Source organism: Pituophis catenifer, unplaced genomic scaffold (assembly GCF_029215685.1).
Source record: "Pituophis catenifer annectens isolate HBS135680 unplaced genomic scaffold, rPitCat1.0.hap2 SCAF_16, whole genome shotgun sequence".
Taxonomy (NCBI): domain Eukaryota; kingdom Metazoa; phylum Chordata; class Lepidosauria; order Squamata; family Colubridae; genus Pituophis; species Pituophis catenifer.
In genome coordinates, this window is record NW_027256896.1 from 14,925,711 (window position 1) to 14,933,587 (window position 7,877).

Here is a 7,877-nt window from a genome sequence, read left to right on the forward strand (position 1 = left end):
GAGCTTCTAATTTTTTAACATTGGTTGTAAATGCATGTTATGCTTTACATTTTACCTTCTCTCTTAAATCACAATTTCCGTCTTCCATAAACTCCCCTTTCTAAGCATCAAACCCATAAATCACAAATTAATGATGTGCATCTAGGTAGAAGTCTCTCAACAATCATCACATGTAAAAATAGTCTTCCGTGACTGTTTTTGAGTTGTCTTTCCATTAATCCCAACAAGAGAAAGATCTGGTTTCGCTTGACACTTAATCGTTAACATTCTTGGTAGCAGGGTCTGTATCTGAACCCAAAATTTTCTGGCTTTTTTATTTATTTATTTATTTATTTTTTACAAAAGTCCACCAGACATTTCGAAGTCTGTGCTGGAAGATGCAAAGTTAACGATTTACAGAACTGGATTTGAAAAACAATTGGATTTATATTGAGTTACTATTATCCTTCTCTTCCTTCCTAGTATTTATCTCTTCCCACTTATAACTATAACCATGTTGCTTGTATCTTTCAATTTATATTGTTTTTGTTTCCTAGTATGATTTGATAGCTTATTAGTAACCTTGACTATCACTAAATGTTGTATCTTTTTATTCTTGATGAATGTATTTTAGTCTCCTTATGTACACTGAGAGCTTATGCACCTAAGACAAATTCCTTGTGTGTCCAATCACACTTGCCCAATAAACTATTCTATTCTATTCTAATTTTATTTCTTTATTCAGCTGACATTCTGTCTTCCTTCAGCAACAAACAAACCCAGCATCCATAACCCACCTTATTCCTCACAAGTGTTGCATTTCCTGTAGTTGTGGACTAATGTTTTATGCCCAAACGTGCACGGCCCCGTTGCAAAGTGGTAGTAAAGATAAGTAGAACCCACCCCTGTCCCAAACCTGTTTAAATGACCCCAAATGGTATAAAAGCATATTTTCTTTGGGTAACGAGAAACAAACTTATGACCCGTATAAATAGGGACATCTAAATTGATTAGCCCAAAACATCTTTCGAGATGAATCATGGAGCTGTGTTTATTTAAACTTTTCAAACGACACTGCTAAAGCAACAGATGTCTTTCTGTAACACGGTCTCCTGATATTTCCCTGGTTTTATTTTTAGTTAACCCCTGTTATCTCCGCTGTGTTCTTTGCAGCCATAAGTGCATACACTTAGAAGAGAATAGAATAAACAGAGTTGGAAGGGACCTTGGAGGTCTTCTAGTCCAACCCCCTGCTTAGGCAGGAATCCCTACACCACTTCAGACAAATGGTTCTCCAACCTCTTCTTAAAAACTTCCAGTGTTGGAGCATTCACAACTTACATCTCTTTGTAATGGGGGGGTCTCCTGCTTTTGCTCAAATTTTGCTCCTAGAACTTCATCTTGTTAAGAGGCCAGCTTAAATTCCTTCTTTAGTGCGTAGTACAATTGGTAAATTTCTCAATAATTAAATTAGCCAGAATATTCCCACATAAAATTCAAAGCTTGATATAATAGACCATATCTCAGTCCACACCGTGGCCACAGATGTCCATAAAAAAAATAAAATTATTCTATGTATCTTTCTATCTTCTAATGGTTGTCAAATTCTAGCGTGACTGTGCCAAAAGAAAAAAATTATAATTCCCCCACGTCAATAACATTCAGACCTCCAACTGGAATTAAAGTGGATAAAGCACTGTCATGGCCCTCATAAAGACTGAGAATTCTTCTGCTGCATCTACAGATGTTTTAGGAAGACAGCCAAGAAACAGGATAAACCAGAAATGTGCTCGACCCGTGTGTTATATAGTCCATCTGTTAAAAACTACAAATTGTTGTTGAAACTGGCTCGGAAGAAATCTGAATTTTGTATTAAGCTAGCGTTTGAAAAGTTGGCACGTTTGCCATCAAAAGGTGATCATTGATTACAGATCCATAGATGATATTTCTTCATTCATCATAGTTCTATACCGTCGATCTTACGTAAGTGACTCCGGGTGGTTTATGGTGGAAACATTATTATTTGATTATAAGAGAATTAGAGTGACTTAAGAACAAGGCTATTTTGAGTCTGCGAAATCCGAGAAGCAGAACTGGTTCATCGCACAAGAACAGGAAGAGTTGTAAGGATTTTGAGTTGCAATGATTTTCAAGGACAGCAGTGGACTAATGACAGAAGGCAAAGTAAGATGTGGAATGTAGTCTGGATTCCCAGGAGGAAGAGGCTGCATTCCAGAGGACCAAGAGACAGCAAAGTTTAGATAGTCTGTTTGGGAGGAAGAGCGGTGGGATTCAGCCGGTTCGGGCCGGTTCAGGCGAACCGGTAGTTAAATTGCTGGCTAGCCCCTCCCTTTCCTGCCCCGCCTCTTCCAGGAGTCCCCACGCACCAGAGGTGGGTTTCAGCAGGTTCTGACCAGTTCTGGAGAACCAGTAGCAGAAATTTTGAGTAGTTTGGAGAACCGGTAGTTAAAATTCTGACTGGCCCTGCCGTCATCTATTCTCTGCCTCCCTAGTCCCAGATGATTGGGAAGAAATGGAGATTTTACAGTATCCTTCCCCTGGAGCGGGGTGGGAATGGAGATTTTACAGTATCCTTCCCCTGCCACGCCCAGCAAGCCATGCCCAGCAAGCCACACCACGCCCACCAAGCCATACTCACAGAACCGGTAGTAAAAATTTTTGAAACCCACCACTGCCACGTGCCTCATTTTGGCTCCCAGGTAAGTGCAGGGAGCCCTACTAGGCCCAAAATGGGGCGCGGAGGGGGGCGCGGCCCCCCACAGCCCATTTTTGCTCCCAGAGTGGTGCAGGAGTGTTGCCTGTCACAAACCATGGCCACACCCACCCAGCCGGTCATTAGGGCAGAAAACTGGTTGTTAAATTATTTGAATCCCACCACTGCTCCTTGGCAGAAGGATCTTAAGACAGCTCCTTCCTGGTAATTCTCAGAGTATAGCTGCAGTTATGCAAATAGATGATTTAGTCTGGCAAGATTCTGTCTACAGAACAATGAAGGAAACTACTCTTAAGTAATTCCACGTTATTCTCGATTCTTGGGGATCCCGACACTAGTAGGCTTATCATTGTGGCCCGAAGCTTAAGAATAAGCAACCATCATCAGCAGGTGATGAAGATCTAATAGGTCAAGGGGAGACCACGACGTGATTCTAAATCTCGTAAACTCAATCCTCAGCTAATCTAAGTATAGTTGGGGATTTTATGAGAGACTCCAAATCAATATTATTAAGGTATATGAATCCTTGGCTTTTCTCATTATAAAAGCACCCGATGGAAGTAGCTAAACCAAGAAGCGGCACTCAGGATAATCAGAGCCATAAAGCAAATCACAGCCTCTGAAGACCTGTTACCATTATCTGTTCTTATGTAGGAGGTGACCAGGCTGAGCCTGAGGGAGAGGTCAAGGATGTCATCAGTCTGGAGTCCCTTCATGTGTTACCCACCAAAAATCTAAGTCCAGCCCTCCTTGAATTCCATGGACTCTCATCTATGCCAATTTCCCTTGGCCATTAATAACAGAATATCAGAATTGGAAAGGGCATTGGAGGTCTTCTATCTAGGAGTCAAACCTTCTGCTCAAGCAGGAGACCACTGCATCATTTCAGACCATTTCAGTAGTTCAGATTCTTGTTCAGAGGAAGCACGGAATGAACTTGTACCCATTTTGAATCTAACCCTTTATTTATTTTGCCCAACATCTTGCATCCATGTCTTCTGAGGAACTCGGGCTCACCCACATGAGGTCTGTGGCTGATCCCTTATCCAGGAAGCACTCAGACCTTTTAATATCCACGTCCCCATCTTGGAACTCATCCAAAACCATTTCATCAGTTTCAATGTTGAAACAATATTCAACTCCTACCCTCAAAACGACGCTATAGAGCACTACACACCAGAACAACTAGACACAAGGACAGTTTTTTCCCGAACGCCATCACTCTGCTAAACAAATAATTCCCTCAACACTGTCGAACTATTTACTAAGTCTGCATTACTATTACTATTAATCTTCTCATCATTCCTATCACCCATCTCCTCCCACTTATGACTGCATGACTATAACTTGTTTGTATCCTTATGATTTATATTGTTTCCTAGTATGATTTGATTGCTTATTTGTACCCTATGACTATTATTAAGTGTTGTACCTTGTGATTCTTGACGAATGTATCTTCTCTTTTTATGTACGCTGAGAGCATCTGCACCAAAGACAAATTCCTTGTGTGTCCAATCACACTTGGCCAATAAAGAATTCTATTCTAGTCTAGTCTAGTCTAGTCTAGTCTAGTCTAGTCTAGTCTAGTCTAGTCTAGTCTAGTCTATAGTATCACTATACTATTACTATACTATACTTCTATTCCTATACTATATACTATAAATATACTATAAATATACTATACTGTTCTATTCTATTCTATCACTATACTATTCCTATACTATTATACTTTTCTATACTATTCCTATACTATAAAAATACTATATACTATACTATACTATTACTATTACTATACTATACTATACTATACTATACTATACACTATACTATACTATACTATACTATTTACTATTACTATTACACTATACTATTCTATCACTATAGTATCACTATACTATTCCTATACTATACTTCTATTCCTATACTATATATTATAAATATACTATAAATATACTATAAATATACTATAAATATTCTATTCTATTCTATTCTATTCTATTCTATTCTATTCTATTCTATTCTATTCTATTCTATTCTATTCTATTCTATTCCTCTTTTCATACCAACATCCAGCGTGGCCTGGTACAGATCTTAGATTTTTGGTATTCTCCTCTTACCTCCAAGAAAGATTGCGAGCGTCTCGAATCAAAGGCGGCCCTCATTTTGCAAGAGCTGTACAAAAGATGGACACAACAGCTCTCAATTGACACAAATAAACAGATCTTTATTTGCCCATAAATAGAACTCTGAAGAGAATACGGGGCGTTCTGTGCGAAGGGAGGGATGTACAGAAGCGTTCAATGGAGTCGACAGAATCTGGGGATTGTCTAATTGGTGAGCCATTTTGAGAAGGGAGGGAATAGTATGATTGGAAAATATACTAAAGAGTTGCAGAAAGGATCCTTCCATTGAACTCGCCCAGTTAAATTTCCACAGTTGAAATACAGTTCCGGCCCGGCAAAAATCAGATGGCTTTAAAGAGGCTGACCAAAAAAATCATATGGATTTTTTTTTTCCAGAAAATGTTCAGGTTTTGTCTTCAGTTTTAGTTCAGCGCAAATGACAAAGATTTTACTGGTGATACCAACATGTCATTTATAAGGGCTATATGTACATACCAATAAATTGCACCACATAAAAACCATATTGGTCATGTTAAAACTCTCGTTCGGGGCTCACTCTATTGCAGTGTTTCTCAACCTTGGGAACTTTGAAGACTTCAACTCCCAGAATTCCCCAGCCAAGCCACTCCCCATGCTGACTGGGGAATTCTGGGAGTTAAGACCACCCATCTTAAATGTTCCCAAGGTTGAGCAACACTGCTCTATAGCATTTTTAGAAGAGCGATATTATCCTGTATTATCCCAATACAAAAGTACCTACACCCGAGAACATCTTGGCTGTTATTAAAAACACGTCGAAACGCTGTGAAACCGTTTCAGTGTGGAATCCTCATGTTTAAAGAAAAGGAAAGAATTGTTTGCACAACTAAAGGGACCACATAATCTAACTATGCCTTTAATAAAAAGGTAAATGTAAAGGATCCTCTAGCACATACGTGCTAGTCGTTCCCGACTCTAAGGGCCGGTGCTCATCTCCGTTTCAAAGCCAAAGAGCCAGTGCTGTCCGAAGACGTCTCCGTGGTCATGTGGCCGGCATAACTAAACACCAAAGGCGCACGGAATCCTGTTCCCTTCCCACTAAAGGTAGTCCCTATTTTTCTACTTGCATTTTTTACGTGCTTTCGAACTGCTAGGTTGGCAGAAGCTGGGACAAATAATGGGAGCTCACCCGTTACGCGGCACTAGGGATTCGAACTGCCAACCTGTCTATTGACAAGCTCAGCGCCTTAGCCACTGAGCCACCGCGTCCCTTATGTCTTTAATATAACGAGGCAAAAATGATATCCGGAAAGGAACCATGGTAGGTTGATTTCAAGAAATAAGAAGTAAAGCAACTTTTAAATTTCTGGAGTTTTAAATTGAGCCGAATTATTTAATAATTTTAAACTATTTTAATTGATGTTTGTCTTGTATTTTTAATAGGCTGTACACCGCCCTGAGTCCTTTGGGAGAAGGGCGGTATAGAAATAAAATTATTCTTATTCTTATTCTTTGGTATCTGCCCAATATTTTCCCTCCATCCACATATCTATTCCTCGACTTACCACCATTCATATAGTGAGCAAAGTTAAAATGGCACTGCAAAATTTAGACTTATGACTGGTCCTCGCACTTACAACTGTTGCAGCATCCCAGGATCACATGAATCAAAATTCGGGAGGTTGGCCAACCGGCACGTGTTTGTGATGTTTGCAACATCCCAGGGGTCATGGGATCACCACTTGTGATCTTCCCAGCCGGCGTCTGACAAGCCAAGTCAATGGTGGAAGCTGGATTTGTTTAATGATCATGTGATTCACTTAACAACTGCAGTTGGTTCACTTAGCAAGACCTGATTCCAGTGGTGGGTTGCCCCCGGTTCTGACCGGTTTGCAAGAAAAAAAGTAAAACCAGTGGGAGGCCCTGCCCACCACCCCAGATGTTGTCATCAGCGATCTACGCATGCGCAGAAACTTCTGTGCGTGCACAGAAGCAAGGTGCATGCACAATCCCATTGCAAACCAGTAGTAAAGGTAAGTAGAACCCACCCCTGCCTGATTCCCTTGATAATGCCTTACTTAACAACATAAATTCTAGTCTCAATCGTAAGTCAAGGGTTACCTGTAATTTTTTGACTGTTTGGCAACTAACTAAACCTCATTTCCCCAAATTTAAGCCACTTTTTTTTTTATTGTTCCAGCAGGTGAATAGTCAACAGCTCATCATAAGCTGACGTCCTGGAGCAGCTAATTACACTGTAATTCAAAGATGAGAGAGTAAAGATAGACTTTTGAAACTCAAGTACCATCTTCGCGTGAGTCGAATTGGCCCAGAGGTTCAAAACAACAAGACGGTTAAAAAAAATAAACATTTGTCCAGAATTTTTCACAAGCTTTTCATTCCAGTTCACGGAATTGGACATAACGTGTGTCGTCAGGAAGCAGGTATGAACATTTCCAGACTGATATCTTCCGATGCTTCATCTCACACCATGCGTTCTCTTCTTCCTTCCAACCTACGGAGGTTCTTCCAGAAAGTCCACGTGGCTCACCCATTCTCAACCCCTGCGGAGGTCCACTCTGGTTTTTCAAAGTAGAGTGTGGGATCCGTCGGATAAAATGTGGGACAAACGAGAGTGGTTGTGGGAAGGAAGATCCTTTTGGCCTCCACTGGCCATCACCCACACGGACTGTTTGAGACACAGAAGCTACACGTGATATTTTGTTAAGCCACCACAAGAACAAAAGACGGGATTTAGACACCACAGATTTCGCCCTATGGTCTACTGCTAAAATACTGTCAGAGCTCCTAGCTGGTTTACCAGACATTCAGCAAAGAGAGCACATGGGGAACTGACATTGTCTGAGACAATGAATCGTAGGAATGGAGAGTTACGGTGGAGCAATAGAGACAGAAAAATGTCCATGTAACCTAGCATTTTTTTTTTATGGCTAATGATCTGCCCTAGACGGTAATGTCAGGTGGCAACTATAAAGGAGAACTTCAAACCATGGGCATCTTTCCAAAAGCCCACACTTTCCTCAATGGTGACAAGAGCATCT